Here is a 19875-nt window from a genome sequence, read left to right as displayed (position 1 = left end):
TTGTGGATGGAGCTGAGTATGCCAGCTCTGACCCCAGCAATTATATTCCTGACCTTCTTGGATTGCAGAGGAAGTTCTGAAGGGAATTCTTCACACGCCCGTGGACCCTGCTGCCATGCAATTGGTTTTATCTCTTGTCTTTTTACCAGAAGAAGAATGCTGTGTACATATTTGCCGAGACAAATTATGCCCATGCAAGTGTTGACCTACCTACTTTGTGTCTCTTTTTCCATGGAACCAACCAGGCAATTATATTGTATAGCACACAGAATATTCCACATGGCAGCCATTAGCAGCGAACACGGCTTATGGGAAGCAGGCATGCCATACTCTCTGGGAAGTTGCTCTGAATAAACAGGCAGCTGCATTTTAAATAAACTCGCTTCCTGTGTGATCCTTCAGTTCCCAATACATCTAGCAATGATGCCAGAGGCTCAGATAACAATAGCAAGGCAAAGTTTGCATTCCAAAGGATATACACAATAGCTCACATAAAAATAGCCCAACCAATTGTTCACAGTTTGGGAGAAGAGAGCAATAAGCACCTGCTTGGATTAGTCAAAGGAAAAGCAATTGATTTCTCCTACCACAACAGGCTCAATTCTGGAATGGAGCTACTGAGGGGGACGGGACGCACACATAGTAAGTTTTTCACCAATTTAATTCCTAAACACAAATGCAGGGCCAGTAGAACCTTATCTTAAGAGACAGAAAAGTCACACACACATAACTCAATTTTCATTTCAGTTCATTCTGAGAACTATAATAGAACATAGCTGCAACCAGAATGATGATGATGATGATGATGATGATGATGATGATGATAAAGCTGTAATTCAATATTGACTTTAGGGGAACGTGAAACAATAGCAGCTGGTTCCAAGCTTTTAGACAAGCCAATCACTTTATTCAGCGGTACTATATCAATAAAAATGCATGCAACTGACACACTTGGGATATTTACAACTTCAGTGTGATACACATCATTCCACACGTGTGTGTAGGGGGGTGGACTGGAACATTTGCACATTTCTCATTTGAAATGAGAAGGATGAAGTCTGTATCAAAATAGTTAAAATATTTTCATGTTTTAGTTAGAAAATTGATATCCATTTAAGGTTTTTTGTTTTTGCAAAAATCTGATCATGGGCCTTATTTATTTATTACTTTTAATAGGTGGCAGTACATTCCAACATGGAAAAGTGGAATGTGATAAGGAGTGGAAAACACAGTGTTGTGTTGATGGAACACAATAAGATCCATAAAGTCCAACATTCTGTTTCAGACCTTTTGAAAACCTTTAGAGCACAAACTAACTTTTGCAACAGAGAAGTCATTAAAAATTGCCCTTCCCAATATCTAACACTACCTGAGGGATCCCATCTGCCACTTGATTTTGCACAAAAAAGAGAAGTGAAGACAAAGCTCAGATACATCGCCTCTCGATTCATATGGCATATGGGAGACCCGTTTTCAAATTCTTACTCATCCATGATGAAGAAAGGGGATGTCACGAAGGGGTGTCACTCCTTGGCAGAGCGCATGTTCTAGGATGAAAGGTTCTAGGTTCAATCCCCACTATCTCCAGGTAGGACAGGGAAAGAGCCCAGCCTGAAACCTTGAAGAGTTTATGCCAGTCGGTGTAGTTGATACTGTGATAGATAAATCATCTGACTCAGTATAAGGAAGCTTCATTGTTTGAGGCTGGGAGACTAGTTTTTGCACAGCAGTCCAGTGAGCCCACTACAGAAGCTGAATTTCAACCCTTCCCTCTCATTCATAATACACCAAGCAAGACAAAGCCTTCGAAGTTAGGAAACTTTATATGTCCTGCCCATAATGATATGGCCCACATATCATTAAATTTCTAGCGTAGTGGGTAAGGTCTCAATAGACTTGCGACTGCATACCTCAATGGACTTCATGGAGAGCTACAGCCACCTAATGAGTTTTTAAAAACCTGAGTGATGAAGACTATAATGTATAACTTGCAGGTTTGGGGGAAATTAATCAAAAGAGGAAATGTTTTTATGAAATACTGTCAAAAGTCTCCATATTTCAAAGCTATGTTAAGATTAACATTAAAAGACAAGGGGTAATTTGTCTTGGCAAATTGACAAACCAGAGGCTTATCATCTGATTTTCCTAGGCATGGACCTAACAGCCTCAGCCTCAAAGAGCACTTTCCTTTGTCAAGATGTTCACCTACTACAAAATGATGTTATTATGAAAAAGCAGACAGCGACTATATTTCAGTCCATTTTTATCTCCTTCTGGCTGTTAAAACTTGGGAAACCAAATGGCATCAGCCATAACACACTGCTCAGAGCCTTCCTTATTAACCAATTTGGGAGATGTGTAGAAAGCCCTTATAACAGGGTTCATTAACTGGAATATGTGGCAATAAATGTCCCCTGTCATAATACCCGAGCATAAAAGACGCCTTCCCAGCAGCATGAGAGCTTGCACCTATTTGTGGAAAACCCATTGTGAACATTTGCTTTGTGAAGCCTTCAGAGGGCTCTGGGATCTTCAGAGTGGCGGGAACGAGTTTAATTATGACTTCTGTGACTTTACTTGTTGGTTATGGTATTGGCTAGAAGAACATGGAGAACCAATACTCCTTAACAGGCACATATGGATTTTTTAAAAGAGGGAGGAAGAGGGAGAGAGATTGAAATGAAAATGGTGTAAAGATTCAGATACTTGTTAACAACCCATTTGTGCAAATGTCTATTTTTTATGAATGTACTTTTCTTGCATAGGTAGATGCTGCTCGAATGTGCTGAAATGAAGATCATTAAAAGAGCTACTATTAGGGATGAACTGACTTTTAGTAAGTTTTGATTGGTTTATTTGTCATAGGAATTTCCCCTCTAGAGAAGGTACCAGTTTTTAGTGAAAAATGAAGGGAGCCTATGTGAATCTCTCTCTCTTCCAGGCAGTTGTGGAATAACAACAACAACAACAATAGCAGCAGCAGCAGCAGCAGCAACAACAACAACAACAACAACAACAGGAAGTGCAATTAGGCTGTGGTATGAAGAACCTTGATGAGTGAAAAGCATTTACCAGCAACTTTGTGGACACCACTATAAAATGCTTGAAATTGTGGGGTGTCTGTTTGAAAAATGCTCGCTACAGGGCTATGGACATGTTATGCTGTATGCAGATAAAATGAATCCGTACACATGAAAACATGTTTTGGTTAATGGTTGTATATGTATATGACAAACCTAGAAGCGTCTTAAAAGCAGAGACGTCACCTTGCCGACAAAGGTCTGTATAGTTAAAGCTATAGTTTTCCCAGTAGTGATGTATGGAAGTGAGAGCTGGGCCATAAAGAAGGCTTATCACCGAAGAATTGATGCTTTTGAATTATGGTCCTGGAGGAGACTCTTGAGAGTCCCATGGACTGCAAGAAGATCAAACCTACCCATTCTGAAGGAAATCAGCCCTGAGTGTTCACTGGAAGGACAGATCCTGAAGCTGAGGCTCCAATACTTTGGCCACCTCATGAGAAGAGAAGACTCCCTGGAAAAGACCCTGATGTTGGGAAAGATGGAGGGCACAAGGAGAAGGGGATGACAGAGGACAAGATGGTTGGACAGTGTTCTTGAAGCTACCAGCATGAGTTTGACCAAACTGCGGGAGGCAGTGGAAGACAGGAGTGCCTGGCGTGTTCTGGTCCATGGGGTCACGAAGAGTTGGACACGACTAAACGACTAAACAACAACAAATGTGCTGGATGTAAAAGCAAGGAAATAGACTGAACTCCTCAAAAATGTGGAATAAAGCAATGTAACCTCCTTGTTGCATATCACTGTCCCTGGCAGTGGTGCGTGGTCAATTTTTCATAGGGAAACAGTTAGGGCCAGAGGCACCAGCTTGCGAGGGCGATTGGGCGGGACAACATTGCATGTGTGACGTTGCGACGTCCTGATGTCACATGTACGAGCATTGCACCTTCCTCCTTAAGCCAGACAGAAACTTCCCAGGCTTTGGGAAGGAGGCGCCAGGTCTCTGACAGAATGCTGGAGCCATGCTGCCTCTTTCCCAAAGTCAGGCAGGCTTTGGAAAGGAGGCAAGATGGCTTTTGGACCCTTTAGGGTACTAGACTGGTTCCCCTAGTCCACTAACTGCGAGCTGCTAGTCCCTGGAGTGCATGAGCTGACTTATACCACATCTGTGTAGAGCAGTCCTGACTTGCACCTTTGATCGCCTTTTGGCAGACTTTGACGTTCTGATCCTATGGATTGTTTTGGACATAGCAATGAAGATGTCTTCATTTCTACATTTTGTGAGTGCTGCAAGATCTTCTTGTCTGAAGGGGCTAATATCAAGGAAGTTTGCTACTTGGGACATGATAATCTCATGACTCTCTCAAGGCAAATCTTAAAAAAAGAAGCATAAACACTGACAACTGGGAAACACTGGCCTGTGAGTGCTCCAATTGGAGAACAGCCTTTATCAAAGGTGTCAGGGGTTTTGAAGATGCTCAAACTCAGGACGAAAGGGAGAAACACGCTAAGAGGAAGGCACGCTTGGCAAACCTTCACCCTGATCAACTCCAACCCGGAAACCTATGACCCCACTGTGGAAGGACGTGTGGATCCAGAATTGGCATCCACAGTCACTTACGGACTCAGTGTAAAAACCATGTTTATGGAAGACAATATTACTCAGCTATGAGTGATCGCCAAAGAAGATAAAATGCATGAGTGCCTTGAAGTTCACCAAGGGCTGTATGGGCTTTCAATGATGAGTCTCTCCCTCCTGCTCCATGATGTTGAACAGCTAACTTATCTGATCAAGTTGTAAGTATAAAAGGAGACTGCAGTGCATCCTGAACTCCTAGGGCAGAGTCAGAAAGAATTGTGAAAATATTTGAACATTGTGTCAAAGCAAGGTCTTGTTATTTATTGTTAAAACATATCATTCTATAATATTTAAGCAGTTTTGATTGAGAGGTGCCCTGTGTAGATATGAGAAGCCTCGACATAGGTGCCCAAAACAAACAAAAGTGGTCTCAGAAATCCCCATATGAAAAATAAGTAGTCATTTATTTTCATAGGGACAAACGCTATGGCAGCAATTGTTACTGCAGATAAAATAACCCTACTAGATTATACTGGCAATTCCAGCTAACCCAAATTCATGTCGAAGGCCAAGGAAATCAACACCCCTTAAGCTATTATGCTTACTCGACCATATTGTTATAATCAACTTTTTTTTCAGATATAGCTGAATAAGCCAAGATTTATTAGACACCTTCAGCAAGAAGCTTGGGGGGAGAAATCTTTAAATAACATTTACAAGTGTAAATGTCAAGACCAGAACAAATACATGCTGTAACCACTATCTCTATCTGAGGTAATTTCAGAATAACTCCTACACAGCGTTTTGATGTAAATGATGCCCTTGAGGGCTGTCAAAAATATTGATGACATTTCCCTATACATTGTGAAATGTGTGCATAGCCCTCAATGCACTCACTATCCTTATGGAGTTAGTGACCATTATGCTGTATTCCACTGTACAGTAAATAACCTTTCAGGTGAAAAATAACAGCTGTGCCAAGATAGATTGAATTGGTCGCCATTGCAGCTCTCAGAATGCATAACAGACTATAGGCGTTTGAGCAAAATAGATTTGCTAGTCTGGGAGGTAACGGTCAATCAATAACAGCATGTGTTATGAAAAATTTGTGTATGTATTTTACATACATGCAGGAGTTTCAGTTGTTGTTTTTTAAAAAAAGCAAAAACAAAAAGTTAACCTCTAAAAGTCTGGTAATTCTTCCAGATACCCACTACAGAGGTCATTCTACTCTTTTAAGAGATAAACCCAGATAAAGACAAGAGTGATGCAATATGGTTTGTTCTCCCCACATGAATGAGACATAGTAAGCCTGAAAGTATTGAGAAGGTGGGATTATCATGGCAAATTATAATGCATTATCGTGGCAAATTATACTGCAGGTTTAGAACTATTTGTGGTCCTACAGCCTGGCCCGTGAGCTCCTGCTCGTGATCAGGACAGGAGTGTGATTTCAGTTCAGATCTTCTGAAGTTCAAGGTATCAGGGAGCATCAGTGGGAGCTGTTGCCTGACACCTGCAAACAAGGAAAGACCTGCCTCCATCACTGGCTGAGTGTGATACAGCTGCCCGGCTGCACTCCATTGTTTGACTGGGAGCTGTTGCCTAGAATGCAGAGGTTGAGGGACAAGATTGGGAAAGACGAATGCTTGATTTCAGTTTTAATCTAAGGCTGTGACTATGGGAGAAGCAAGACTTCTTGGGGTGTTAATGCTGTGTGGCCCTCCATCATAGGCTCAGGTTATACATATGTGTAAATAAACCATATATCATAAAGATACCACAGTCTCCACTGTCCCTCATTGCAAGGAAACTGAACCCTGGACTAGGGTGGCATGCAACAATATTATGGGTGACTTACAGCATTTATTAGTCTCTCTCTCTGCTGTTGTTTTGTTTTCCAATTGTCAGGAGAACATATTCTATTTTAAAATGTTGAATCTGCTAAATCCAACCTTGCTCTCTGCTCTTGTGCACTGTTCGCCAGGACAAACACACAAACATCTGTGCATAGGAAATGTAACATGCATTCTTCAGCAGCTTCCATTGTAATCTATTTGAATTTACACCCTAGGTGGCCAAAACAGAAAATCCATCTGTTTTAGAATTGCTTCCTCCAAAATAAATTGGTAAGTAAGCCAACTAGCAAACTAAGTTAAAACCTCTCCCTGAAACAAACAAACAAATGCTCCCCCCCCAAAAAAAAATCAGGTCTGTGGTGTGCTATTTGTTTGGATTTATATGAACACTGGGAAGCACTTTGAACTGGTGATTAAATCATTATAAATATCACAGCATGCTTCCCACTGTCCCAAGAGGTAGAGCTGTAGAGTTTAATTTCCTGTGGATGAGAGAGCACTGAAACACCAATGCCATTGTAATATCGGTATTTTTACAGACATGAAAAGCAGGTTAAAGTGGTACCTAGTGGGCTCCTCTAGCAGGCAGCAAGTCATTGATATTGCATCATTCCCCAGCAGCATTGATCCTTGCAGCTTTCATGCTGCTTCTAAGCATGATCAGTGAGATCTGCAGTAGATCAGTGAGATCTGCAGGACCATCAAGAGGCAGGTAAAGTGTGTACAGATGTACCCAGCCTGCAGCCATTTGGTAGGAGAACCTTCAGAATTCTCCACTGGTGGAGCTCACACATGGGGAGTGTAATGCAAAGTCAGGTTATTGGGTACCAGTATAACAAGTTCTGGGATGCGGGTGGCGCTGTGGGTTAAACCACAGAGCCTAGGACTTGCCGATCAGAAGGTCAGCGGTTCGAATCCCCGCAACGGGGTGAGCTCCTGTTGCTCGGTCCCTGCTCCTGCCAACCTAGCAGTTCGAAAGCACGTCAAAGTGCAAGTAGATAAATAGGTACCGCTCCGGCGGGAAGGTAAACAGTGTTTCCGTGTGCTGCTCTGGTTCACCAGAAGTGGCTTAGTCATGCTGGCCACATGACCCGGAAGCTGTATGCCGGTTCCTGTATGCTGTAAGCGAGATGAGCGCCGCAACCCCAGAGTCGGCCATGACTGGACCTAAGGGTCAGGGGTCCCTTTACCTATAAAGTGTGTTCTCCCTAACAGAGAGCACATGTTGCGGTTGGGGGATACAAGCCACCCTATTGTTGCTGGGCAGATTTGGCTAGACCCAAGCCATAAGTGGTTAAAGTTTGGTTGCTGGGGAGTTTTGATTGTTGCCAATTCGGAGGAGGGGTCAGAGTCTTTAAATACAGGACGCCCAACACTGGGCGTCCTCTTGGCTGTTTTGCACTGGATCACCCGCCCACCCTCCCTTTAATAGGGGGGGTTTCTTGATCGCCTGACCTTGCTATGCCTGTCATGGGGTCATCTGCCTTGGAGCAGGGGCCTGGTAGGAATTTTGCCATCTGGCTGATTGGCTGGTGCCATTTGGTTTTTGCCTACTGCGTAGCAAATCGTCACAACTTGTAAGGTTGGTGGTTAGGCATTGGTTAAAATTGGTTGGTGGAGGGGTAAGTGCCTACCCCTCCAATGGTGGTGCAGAAAGGGAATTCCATTAAAGGAATCCAGGGGCTTACCATTCTTTTCGTCCTTGTCCCTGGCATCGGACTTGGGCCGTGCAAGCCCCACAGGAACATGAGGGTGAGAAGTGAGGGACTGATGTCCAGCTTCATTTTCTCACCCAATACTTGTTTCCCACGCTGGCTTCCGTTGGAATCAGGAAGTCAGTTCTGTCCCTGGGGCAAGGACAGATAGTCATAACCAATGCCTAAGCAACCACTCACATTTTTTGTATTTTGAATAAAGTTGTGGCCAAAATTATGCCAAAAACCTTAAACAAAAAATGATGTGTGGTGTGTGATTTTTTTTTTTTGGGTGGCATTGTGGGACTCAACATGCAACAAGTTCTAGGGCACCATATTTTACTGTCGAGCAGAGGAGCAAGGAGGCAGTGGGATCTCTCTGCATACAGCCAGTAATTTATTGAACCAGCCTGAAATCTGAAATAAGACAGTCCAGCAAGAAGTTCCACGGATTTTCCTGATCTTGTTTCTGCAACGAAATACCCAATAAAACATTACACTTCAGAACAAGCACATTCCTGCACTAGCACAGCCTTTTGTCATTTAAGTTTTTTTAACAACTTTCTCAGATGTTTCCCATTCCTGCTATGTATATTTTTCTATTTGAATGCTTTTATTGTTGGGTTTTCCATTGTTCTCACTAAATACTGTAAATTGCCATTGGATCTTATTGGTGAAGTGTGTTTTTTAAATTAAAAAAATCAAATAAATAAGCAGAACATAAAACTAAAGTCCATGCCACACAGCATGATGACATTAGGCTTGGTACCTGAGAATTCTTTTCCATTTTAAATTATGCCTATCCAAAAAGTCACTCAGAAAATGGGGATCAGGCTTGCAGTTGTCAAGGCAAGGCAGTGCTATGTTTGGGAGGAAATGAGATTGGCCATTTATTGGAATGGTCTGTGCACTGGGCACAACTATCATTCCTACTGTCGCCCCCGTTCATGGCAGCTCTATTAAGACGAAAAATGTCTGAGATCTCTTTGGTCTATGCGACATAGCCAAGGAGCAGAGGTGCAAGAAAAATACTTTAATAAAAATGGCACCATTGCCGAGTTTTCAATTTGAGCTTCCGTTATTCACTGGTGGCTTTTACTAGACACAAGTGTGTTTTCTTCTGTAATAGGAAATGGCAGGAAAGTGGGATATCTGCTGTGCATTGCACCATTGAGATACTTCTGAATATTGTTAACACATAGTCTGCTGAGAGAGATGAACAGAGGACAATTGTGGTTGGGGAAGAGAAGAGAGATGCACTGTTAAATGATTAAGAGTGACACCATCATATTAATGTTTGGTCAGAAGTAAGATATTGGAGGAAACTGATTTTCCAGACCCATTTCAGTTGGGGCTTAGGGCTGGTTTATGCACAGAAACTGCTTTGTTCACCTTGTATGATTACCTCTGTAAAGAGAGAGGCAGCAGAAATATGTCCATTTTAATTCCCCTCAATCTCTTAAAAGGTAAAAGGAACCCTGATCATTAGGTCCAGTTGTGACCAGGTCTGGGGTTGCAGCGTTCATCTCGCTCTATAGGCCGAGGGAGCCGGCGTTTGTCCGCAGACAGCTTCTGGGTCACGTGGCTAGCATGACTAAGCCGCTTCTGGCGAACCAGAGCAGCACACGGAAACGCCGTTTACCTTCCCGCTGGAGCGGTCCCTATTTATCTACTTGCACATGACGTGCTTTCGAATTGCTAGGTTGACAGGAGCAGGGACTGAGCAACGGGAGCTCACCCCATCGCGGGGATTTGAACTGCCGACCTTCTGATCGGCAAGTCCTAGGCTCTGTGGCTTAACTCACAACGCCACCCGCGTCCCCCTCAATCTCTTAGTGGCTTTCAATACCATTCACTACGGTATCCTTCTGAGTTGGAGTGGCAGTGTTTTGTTATGGTCCTACCTGGATGGTCATTTCCAGAGGGTGATGTACTGGGAGTGCTATTTGGCCCCGTCAAGCCTTCAATGTGGTGCTTCTTAGAGTTCAATGTTATCTCCTATATTGTTTAACATCTACATGAAACTGCTGAGTGGGGTCATCTGGAGTTTTGGGGTATACTGATGACACACAGCTCTTCTCCTTTACAAGTGTGGCAGTGGAAGTGCTGGACCAGTGTCTTGCCTCAGTAATGGACTGGAAGAGAGCCAACAAACTGAAGTTCAGTTCAGATGACACTGAGGCACTCTTAGTGGGTTGTTCTCTAGACCAGATGGGTGGGAGGTTGCCTGCTCTTGATGGGGTTACACTCCCTCTGAAGGAGCAGGTACATTGCTTGGGGGCACTTGGATCACCTGCTGTCAGTTGAGGCTCAGGTGGCCTCAGTGGTGTGGAGTACCTTCTCTAAGCTTTGGCCAAGCTGCGCTGCCATCTGGACAGGGAAAGGCTAGCTTCCATTGTCTATCCTCTGGCAACTTCTAGGTTAGATTATATGTGGAGTTGCTTCAGGAACTTCAGCTGGTGCAGAATTTGGCAGCCAGGTTGCTCACTCAGGAAAGACTTTTTGAATATATAACACTGATCCTGGCCTGACTGCACAGGCTGCCAATCAGTTTCTGGGCCCAATTCAAAGTGCTGGTTGTGACCTATAAAGCCTTAAATGGCTCAGGGCTGCAATACTTCCAGGACCGTCTCTCGACCTTTTAATCATTCTGGACCCTGTGATCATCATCCGAAGCCCTTCTTTGTATGCCCTCTCCACAAGAGATCAGGAGGGTGGCAACATTAGAACAGACCTTTTCTGCGGTGGCTCCCAATTGGTGGGATGTTCTTCCCAGGGAGACTCACCTGGCACCATCTTTATATATCTTTAGGCACCAGGCAAAAATATTTCTCTAGGCATTTAGCAGATAAAAAAAAAAACCAATAGTCTTTTAAATGTGTTTGTGGGAGAAGTTTGGAGTTCTTTTGTTATGTATTTTGTGTTCTTATTTTGTACTTTTATGTTGTAAAATGCCCTGTGATATTCAGATGAATATCTGTATACTGCAGGGGTCTGCAACCCGCGGCTCCGGAGGCGCATGTGGCTCTTTTACACCTTTGCCGCAGCTCTGGGGCGGATACTAGCGAGGGGAGGAGGCGCATTGTGCGCTCCGACGTCGCATGGGGGCAGTGCATGCGTTAGTCACGCACTGTCCCGACGTCACCTTCCCGCCAACCCGCTACATTGTAAGGGGCATGTATGCTGGTCACTGCATTGAAAGGGGGCAGGTACGCTGGTCACTGTTTTGAAGGGGAGTGAAGAACACACACACACACACACAAGAGGTAACTTGTTAATTTAACGTTTATTTCTATGAGGAGGAGTAATTCTGAGGGGTCAAACAAAGAAATAATAAGAAAGTGACAAAAAAGTTATTTTTATAATGACGAGTTTTGTGGCTCCCAGGTTTTTTTTTCTTCAGAAATGGGTCCAAGTGGCTCTTCTTGTCTTAAAGGTTGCAGACCCCTGGTATACTGTTTATACAACAGTAACAGCAACAGGAAGTATGTATAGGACTGCAGCTTTAGGGGGTAATTCTGCGCTCACTAACTTGAGAATAACACCCATTGAACACTGTGGGAATTACTTAACTTACATACTTAAGACTGGGCTCCATATCATCTTTCGTTTCTAGGGTCAGCATTTGACTTTTATCTTACTTGACAGCTAGTCTGTGATAGCATTGATTATTTTAATTCATTTTTCCAATGTAAAATAATTCAACCAATCCTTCAGTGGGCTGCACAGAATATGGAAGGGGCAGAAGTGACATCAATGAATCCATGTCAAATTAGTTTGCAAAGTGGGTATGAGTATGAGAGAGACAGATCACATGATTCCTACAGACCCAAATCCACATATGCCAATACTGAAGTGGCCTAAAATTAGGATTGCCGAAGAGCTGCAATTTCCTGTTTCCAAAGTGACAACTGCATATTTGACGTTGATAATTGGTCTCAGCAAGCAATAGTTTTACAAACAAATTCCATGGATTTCACCCTCCCCTGGTCAAAAAAAAAAGGGGGGGAGAGGGGGGAGAAGATGAGTTCTATACCATTTCGTCAATTGTGCTGCAGCAATTCAGAGCACCATTAGGTGTGGGCTCTTAACATATCCAATTGCCTAGTCTGTTCTTTTGAATGGGGAACAATGAGAGATAGTCTGGCATGATGCACAATAGCCTGCTCTGGGCATTGAATGGGCAGTTGTGTATAATATACACAATAGATTGCAATCACAATTCAGGAACTGCAAGACTCCTGTCAGTGTGGTGAAGACTGCACATCCCCTTTTGTGGATCAGTGCAACCCTCCAGCCCCAATACAAAGCTAGCATTCAGGATGCTGAAAATATGAAAGGTTTAATACACCTGTGCTTAAAAAGCAAATTGAAGGATTATTATTTTTTGACTGCAGCTAGGATGACCAAATGTAAAGGAGGACAGGGTCCCTGTATCTTGACTAAATGTATAGAGAAGATGATTTCGAAAAAAAATTCATCATTATGTGACAAGCTATATCTGCCAGAAAAAAATCTTTTTCTACACAACTCTTCAAGGCCTTTCTCTCCAATTTGTATCCACTTGCCCTGTTGGTGCAAAGATGGCTCCTGCTAACTACCATATTCTTTAGCCATAAAGATACCATAATTTAGGTTAAATGAAGACAGGGTCAGAACAGATGCAGATAATTACACTACAGAAGGGTCCATTATTTGGCTCAAGTGTTATTCTATTGAGCCCTATTGAAATTGAGCCCTGTTTGATATGGTCTAACTTGCTATTATAGTCACCATGAATTTGTAATGGATAAAGCAATTCTCTAAAGGAGCCCAAAGTTGCAGAGCAGAGCATGTGCACCAGTGATTTTGGCATATAAAGGCTTGGAAGTATTCCAGCAGAGGGGATTGTTGTGACTCCAACTGTTCCTTTTGTTTTCAGAAAGGTGAATTCAAAAGAAATGATAGTTCTTTCTTGAGATGAAGATTTGCACCAGCTAGTGTACTGTTATGCAGGAAAATATCTCCTCTAAAGGCCATGACACACTGCTTTATTCCAACACAAGTATAATTCCTTCTAATGCAGAACTATTTTCCTGTATGCTGAGAGCTTTGCGTGTTGAGGTCCCACAAGCCACCCCCAAATAAATCACAATTCACACATAATTTTTGTTTAAGGTTTTTGGCATAATTTTGGCCACAACTTTACTAAAATACATAAAAGTGAGTGGTTGCTTAGGCTTGGTTCCGACTATCTGTCACCGCCATCGGGACAGGACTCACTTCTGGATTCCAGCGAAAGCCAGTCAGGGAAAGCAATATTGGGGAGAGCATGGAGCCGGGCACCAGACCCTCACCTCCCCGCGCATGCTCCCAGGGGCTTGCGCAGCCCAAGCCCCAACCATGAATGAAAGGATGGCAAGCCCCTAGATTCCTTTAACGGAATTCCCTTGCAGCAGCTTCATTGGAGGGGCAGGCACCGCCAATCCATACCCCTCCACCAACCAATTATTTAACCAATGCCTAACCGCAACCTTACAAGTTGTGAGGATTTGCTACGCAGTAGGCAAAAACCAAATGGCACCAGCCAATCAGCCAACTGGACAAAATTCCTACCAGGCTCCTGCCCCCAAAGCAGATGACCCCATGACAGGCATAGCAAGGTCAACGCAAAGACCAATACCTAGGGAGGGTGGGCGGGTGTTCCGATGCACGCAGCAAAGAGAACGGTCAGTGCTGCGTATCCTACATTTAAAACCTTTTAGCCCTTCCCCTTAATTGGCAACATCAAAATTTCCCTAGTAACAGGAAACTACCCAATCCTTGCTAATGGCTATCCAAACAATCCCACCCAGCAACAAGGGGGTGGCATGCCAGACTCCACCACAACACGTGCTCTCCAGGAAGGAGAACATGCTTGGTAGCCAAACTGGACCACCAAGCAGCAATGAAGGGAGGTGCTTGGAAACACATAGTTTCAAGGTTTCTAGACATAAGGAATTAAAATAACCCTAAAGAGGAGTGCTGTATTATCTGCTTGTAGCTGCATCAAGAAAAGGGAAATGAGCAGAGAATGTTGAATGCATCTGCAACCCAATGAGGCATTTAACGAAGTCTCTTCAAGCCGCTGAATTGAAATGACTGGAGATGAGTGCAGAAGGGATGGTGGAAGGAGAACAAGAGGGGTAGAACAGAGGCAAATGAAGAGACAATAAAGGATAGGAAGGAAGTGAGAGCAGAAGCAACTAAGTGGAAGAAGCAGGAGCAATGATGGGAGCGAAGCAAAGTCTGGAGGGGGTAGCTCAGAGGAAGGAGGAGGTGGGGGAGGGATTGTGGCCATTGAAACTGGAATAAGCAAAGAGGTGAATGAGCAAACAAAAGAGGGGGGCTAAGTGGAGGCAGAGTGAGGGGAATGGCAAGGCGGGGGCGCAGATAGAATTGAGGGGTGGCGTGGGGCACTAACTTATTTCATCCCTCCAAGAAACATTATGGGCTCCTCCAGAAAACCTGTTTTCTGGTATTGTACACTGATCTTGATTTGCTTGCACAAAGCTTATATGGAGGTTAAAGGTAAAGGTAAAGGTAAAGAGACCCCTGACCAGTAGGTCCAGTCGTGACCGACTCTGGGGTTGCGGCGCTCATCTCGCTTTATTGGCCGAGGGAGCCGGCGTAAGCTTCTGGGTCATGTGGCCAGAGCAGCGCACAGAAACACCATTTACCTTCCCGCCGGAGTGGTACCTATTTATCTACTTGCACTTTGATGTGCTTTCAAACTGCTAGGTTGCCAGGAGCTGGGACAGAGCAACGGGAGCTCACCCCGTCACAGGGATTCGAACCGCCGACCTTCTGATCGGCAAGTCCTAGGCTCTGGGGTTTAACCCACAGCGCCACCCGCATCCCCCTGTATGGAGGTTAGGTTATAGTAATTTGTGGAGTGATTACAGAACAATGGCCATTCATCCTGATTTGCTTTGGGGATGTTTGGAAAAGGTCTCTTTCCCTCTTTCTCTCTGGTGTTTTTGTTACTCTAAAATGAAAGAGCACTTTCATCCACTTTGATTGCATAACACTAAATTCCCAGTATGTGCTTGAATCCCTTCCTTAAAATACTGCCATCAAGGAGCTGGGATCAGGTCGCAACACTCTGCCAAATGTATATTGTTGCAATGAGCCCATCTCAGGCAATCAGCCAGCCTGGGCTGGCAACTGTGACATTGCACAATGAGGCATGTCTGTTTTCAGTGCACCTATGGCTGCCCCCATGTGACTCCAGACATGAGACAGGAAGCCAGCCATGCTCCTCTATTAGCATCACTGCAACACCGAGTAATACCAACAGTGGCTGTTGTTGAGCATGGTGCCCATTTCAAACTTTCCACTGCGCCTGATAATGCAGTGTCCCAAATCACAATGAGGGTTCTACTCCCATTCAAGTGAAACAAGTACGAGTCCCTTACAAACCTACCCATTTAACGCAGGAAAGTCAGGGCCAATGTGCATGCAGGTGGATGGATACAAGGTTTGCACAGTTTGAGATTCAGGTAAATGCCTGGAATGGCTCTCTCTACCCAATATGCGCTTGGCACAATATGTCTAATGAAACAAACTGTTCCACAGAATGCTGCGGCCAGGCTGAGTGGAATATCTGGATGTGCACATGTTGCACATGTACAGAGGGAACTCTGCTGGCTGCTGATTAGCCACTGAGTCATGTTCAATGTTTTGTTACTAATGTATACAGCCCTGGATAACTCAGGAATGGGTTGCTTGCCCTGTATACACTTGTGAGATCATTTTGGCAGAAATTTACTTGTGGCACCAAACCTTATTCTTATCAAAGGATAGTGACCTGAAAGCAAGTACTTTTCACCCTTTCCCCTGGACTTTGGAATGCTTTCCCCTTTGCTATTTATGATGCACCACCCATCAGTTGCTTCAGATGTCTTGTAAAGACATACCATTTTGTCCCAGCTTTCCCAGACCCATAAAATTAAAATTGGGAATTTTTGTTTTGTTTTCAATCCCCATTTTTCATACTGCTTTACATTGTGTATGTGTGTTCTTACAGATTTGGAGATATTTTAGCTATTAAGCAGATTAGAAATGGTTTAAAGTAAATAAAATAAACTCTTGGTACACAGCACTCGTGCACCCAAACCAATAAAACTTTTAAAATTACATAAATGTGGATGGAAGAAAAATATAGGGTGCAGAATGGGCTCCCCCTTTTTCTTTCTAGAAACTAAAACTCTGGATGATCCCTAAATTCTGGACAGCTCAGTTGGCAACTGTAGGTGCTTGAGAAGAAATATGGTCCGTGTCAAAATGTCATGACACTGTTTTGAGAAAAAACACACACTTATTATTTTTTAAATGCTCCAAGCTAGGGATATATATATATATAGGTGCTATTGAAATAATTAATTTACATAATTCTAGCTCTGGCATTCTAGCAGATTCCCTGAATGTATCCTATAGTCTTTGGCCATCGTCTTGACATCGTCACACTATCTCTACAGACATAATTTGACATTTTAATGTCATCTCCATAGGCTATCATCTTGACTAATTAAGTGCTGTCAACATAGATTTCTTCTGACATTCTTCTGCATCAGGACATTGTCTCCGAAGACTTCAGCCAAAACTACCGTGAAAACTTTTTAGGAGGTTGTGAAGGACAGAGACTCCAAAGAGAAAGAGAAAGAGAGAAAAAACTAGTACCCAATAGATCAGCTGAATACAATTTTGCATGAAGAAACCATTTTTGTATCTTTCATCCCTCATCCAGCCTCTAGAAGAAGCCTCCACAACCTCTGGGTCACAAAACTGAAGAAAGCCCAGCAGCTGTACACAATGGCAGCCATCTTGTTTCTCCCCTCCACTTTTTGCAGTCTTAATCAGGGACTAAAACCAGGCACAGTTACTGTAAATCTGCACCATACATGACTTCACAGGCTACTGTTGACTTGGTTGACCTTGTTATGCAGGTCATTAAATACAGAGACTTACTTCTAAGTAGACATGTATACCTTTGTATTGAACATTAATAATACAGTGAATTCTACATGAGTGTCTGGACTGCAGATTAGGAGACATGCCTAAAACTATTTGCACCCATCCACACTTACTGTGTGTATTAACATTAAATGATGTAACAAAATTTCATTTGGAATTGGGGCACAATAGATAGAGGTAATGGATTTGTGTCAGCGCTATTATTATTGACATATTAAAGCTACCATGGCAATTTTAGAAAGGAAGCAGAGCTGATCATGAAGGGGGCGGGTGGGTTACTCATTTGTTTATGGAACAAAGTTAATTAAAAAGAGCTTTCATATCCCGTGTGAATTATTGAGAAATTAAATCTTAGCCCATAAGAACAAAAGTCTGATAGCCAGCTGCAGATCACAATGTTAATCAAGAGAATGATGGTTTGTGAAAGTATCTAGAGGCAAAACAGGATGAGAAACAGCTCTGCTGCTCCTCAAAGCCTGGGAGGGCTTGGCACCAAGTTCCCCTTCTGAGAAATTCTTCCACCCTTCCTGGTTTTTGGAACTCTCTTCTATGGAACCAACTTAGCACAAGGGACCTCAGTATGTGGCAGGGTAGCTGATCCCACCTCTTCCCACCTGCCCAATGAAATTAATAATAATAACAAATAATAAATTTTATTTATACCCCGCCCTTCCCAGCCAAGGCCAGGCTCAGGGCAGCCAACAACCAGTAATAAAAACGAGTTGAATGAATACAACTTAAAAACAAGATTAAAATACAACATTAAAACAATTAAAATGCAGCCTCATCACAGAAGGAGAAAAGAAAACGAAAGAGGGGGAGGGAATCAAACTGACTCCAAGCCAAAGGCCAGGTGGAACAACTCTGTCTTACAGGCCCTGCGGAAAGAAATCAGATCCTGCAAGGCCCTTGTCACATGAGACAGAGCGTTCCACCAGGCCAGAGCCAGTGTTGAAAAGGCCCTGGCTTTGGTTGAGGATAATCTGGCTTCCTTAGGGCCCAGGACCTCTAGGGTGTTGCTATTTATGGACCTTAAGGTCCTCCATGAGGCGGTCCCATAGGTGTGAGGGTCCTAGGCCGTGAAAACAGAATCAGTTGTAGCTGCTGGCATCCAGAAAGAAGATCACCAACATGTGCCAGGCAGACCTGGGTTGAGCTGGGTGTGGAATTAGGACAAGGTAGGATGCTACTGTGCTGCTATCCCACAACTTAGCTGCAGCTTGAAACAGATAGGCAGAGGTGGAGCCAACAAAGCCAACTTGCCAAACAACTGCCAAAGATGCATTTTCGTGGTGCAAGAAAATAACTCACCTTGAGCCTGCTCCTCATTTGATTTAAAGTTTTGTAAGCACCTCACATGAAGCCAAAATGAAGCTTCCGGAACCAAGCCCTCCATGGGCTCCATTCCATCTCGGATGCCTGAATGTACAACAAACACATGAAAAATAGTTTCTAAGCATTCATGTGCCATTAGAATAGAAACAAGACATCTACTGCATTTACTGTTGACTCACAAATAATAATAAGGCTATTCTTGTTCACTTGTACCACCTCAATCTCAATCCTTTATTGGCATCTAGACAAAATTCAGAAAGGTTTGGTACAATACAATCACTCATCAAAATCTGCATCTTACAATTAAAATACCATTGTATAACATCCATGAATCCTCACTGTGCGTTGCAGAAACCTGGCTATGATCTGCATTTTATCCCCATCCTGGGTAAACGTTAGGCTACCTTACATTCATCTGACCGTCTGACACTAACAATTGCTACCTAGACCCAATCCACCTTCTTTCTTGCTGCCTTATTTCTTGCGTTCAGTTATCGCGTGGGTAAAGTATGTGTGCAACCATGTATACACACATCACACCGAACTCAGAAGTGACCTGGAAACATCCTAAAGACATCACTAAAAGGGAGGAGCAGGAGTAGAGCAAAGCAGAGCAGGGGGGTGGAAAGGCTGTTTGCAGGCTTTTTCAATGGGCTTCAGTTATATGCGATTTCACTAATGCATGCAGTGCCTTGGAACGTCACCTCCGTGTGAATGGGAGGCTGCCTTAGTCATTTACTCTGCAATAGTCCTCCCACACTGAATTAAAATAAAAGTTGTTTAAAAATTATGGACCCCAATTGCTGAAGCTTGGGGTATGGTAAGTCATGTACTGCATGGTGTCTTCTTATTGTTTATTTGCTTGAATGTACGCGGTGGCATTTAGAATAAGATCTGTTATTTGATTATTGATGTATTTTCTCTAGTTAAGTTTTTACCGCTATCTTCAGCGGATTTTATTTTATTGCTATGGCTAGTGGCTGATGCAAATAAAGATTCTTCTGATTCTGATTCACCACTGAATTACCGTATTGGCCTGAATATAAGTTGCACTCCCCCCCCCCATGAAAAGTTAAAGTGCAGCTTAAATTTGCCATCTTACAAAAATTTGCTTTTGTGATATTGCTGCTGAAACAGACATATGGTAAAACAGAACACACACACAAAAACCTTTTATTGCCGATTTGTGAGCTTGAGACAGTTGTGGCAATTAATTCTAATGTCATCCATCGCTTTCACTTGCGGGTCCTCTCTAGTACCCGTGGGATTTTCTTCTACATTAGCCATTTATGGGTGTGAGTGCCTGCAGAATTTTAAGGGAGCGGCTTATATTCGGGTACAGTGGTACCTCTGGTTAAGAACTTATACAAAGTAATGAGCATTGATACCTTTCC

The 19875-nt window shown here is 43.3% G+C and overlaps 1 long non-coding RNA gene across 1 annotated transcript; it reads right to left on the bottom strand.

The window, feature by feature from the left end:
* Positions 1 to 17530: 17530 nt before the first annotated feature.
* LOC310706070 lies at positions 17531 to 18930 on the bottom strand. Its single transcript, XR_014525635.1, has 3 exons — positions 18821 to 18930; positions 18458 to 18565; positions 17531 to 17760 (listed from the first exon to the last, which is right to left on the bottom strand). It is a non-coding gene; the product is annotated as an uncharacterized lncRNA (long non-coding RNA).
* Between the last annotated feature and the right edge of the window lie 945 nt (positions 18931 to 19875).

The sequence above is a fragment of the Podarcis liolepis genome, assembly GCF_965112155.1.
Source record: "Podarcis liolepis genome assembly, chromosome: 4".
Lineage (NCBI taxonomy): Eukaryota > Metazoa > Chordata > Lepidosauria > Squamata > Lacertidae > Podarcis > Podarcis liolepis.
The sequence above is the reverse complement of the archived record's forward strand: the minus strand, read 5'-3'. Positions and strand labels throughout refer to the sequence as shown.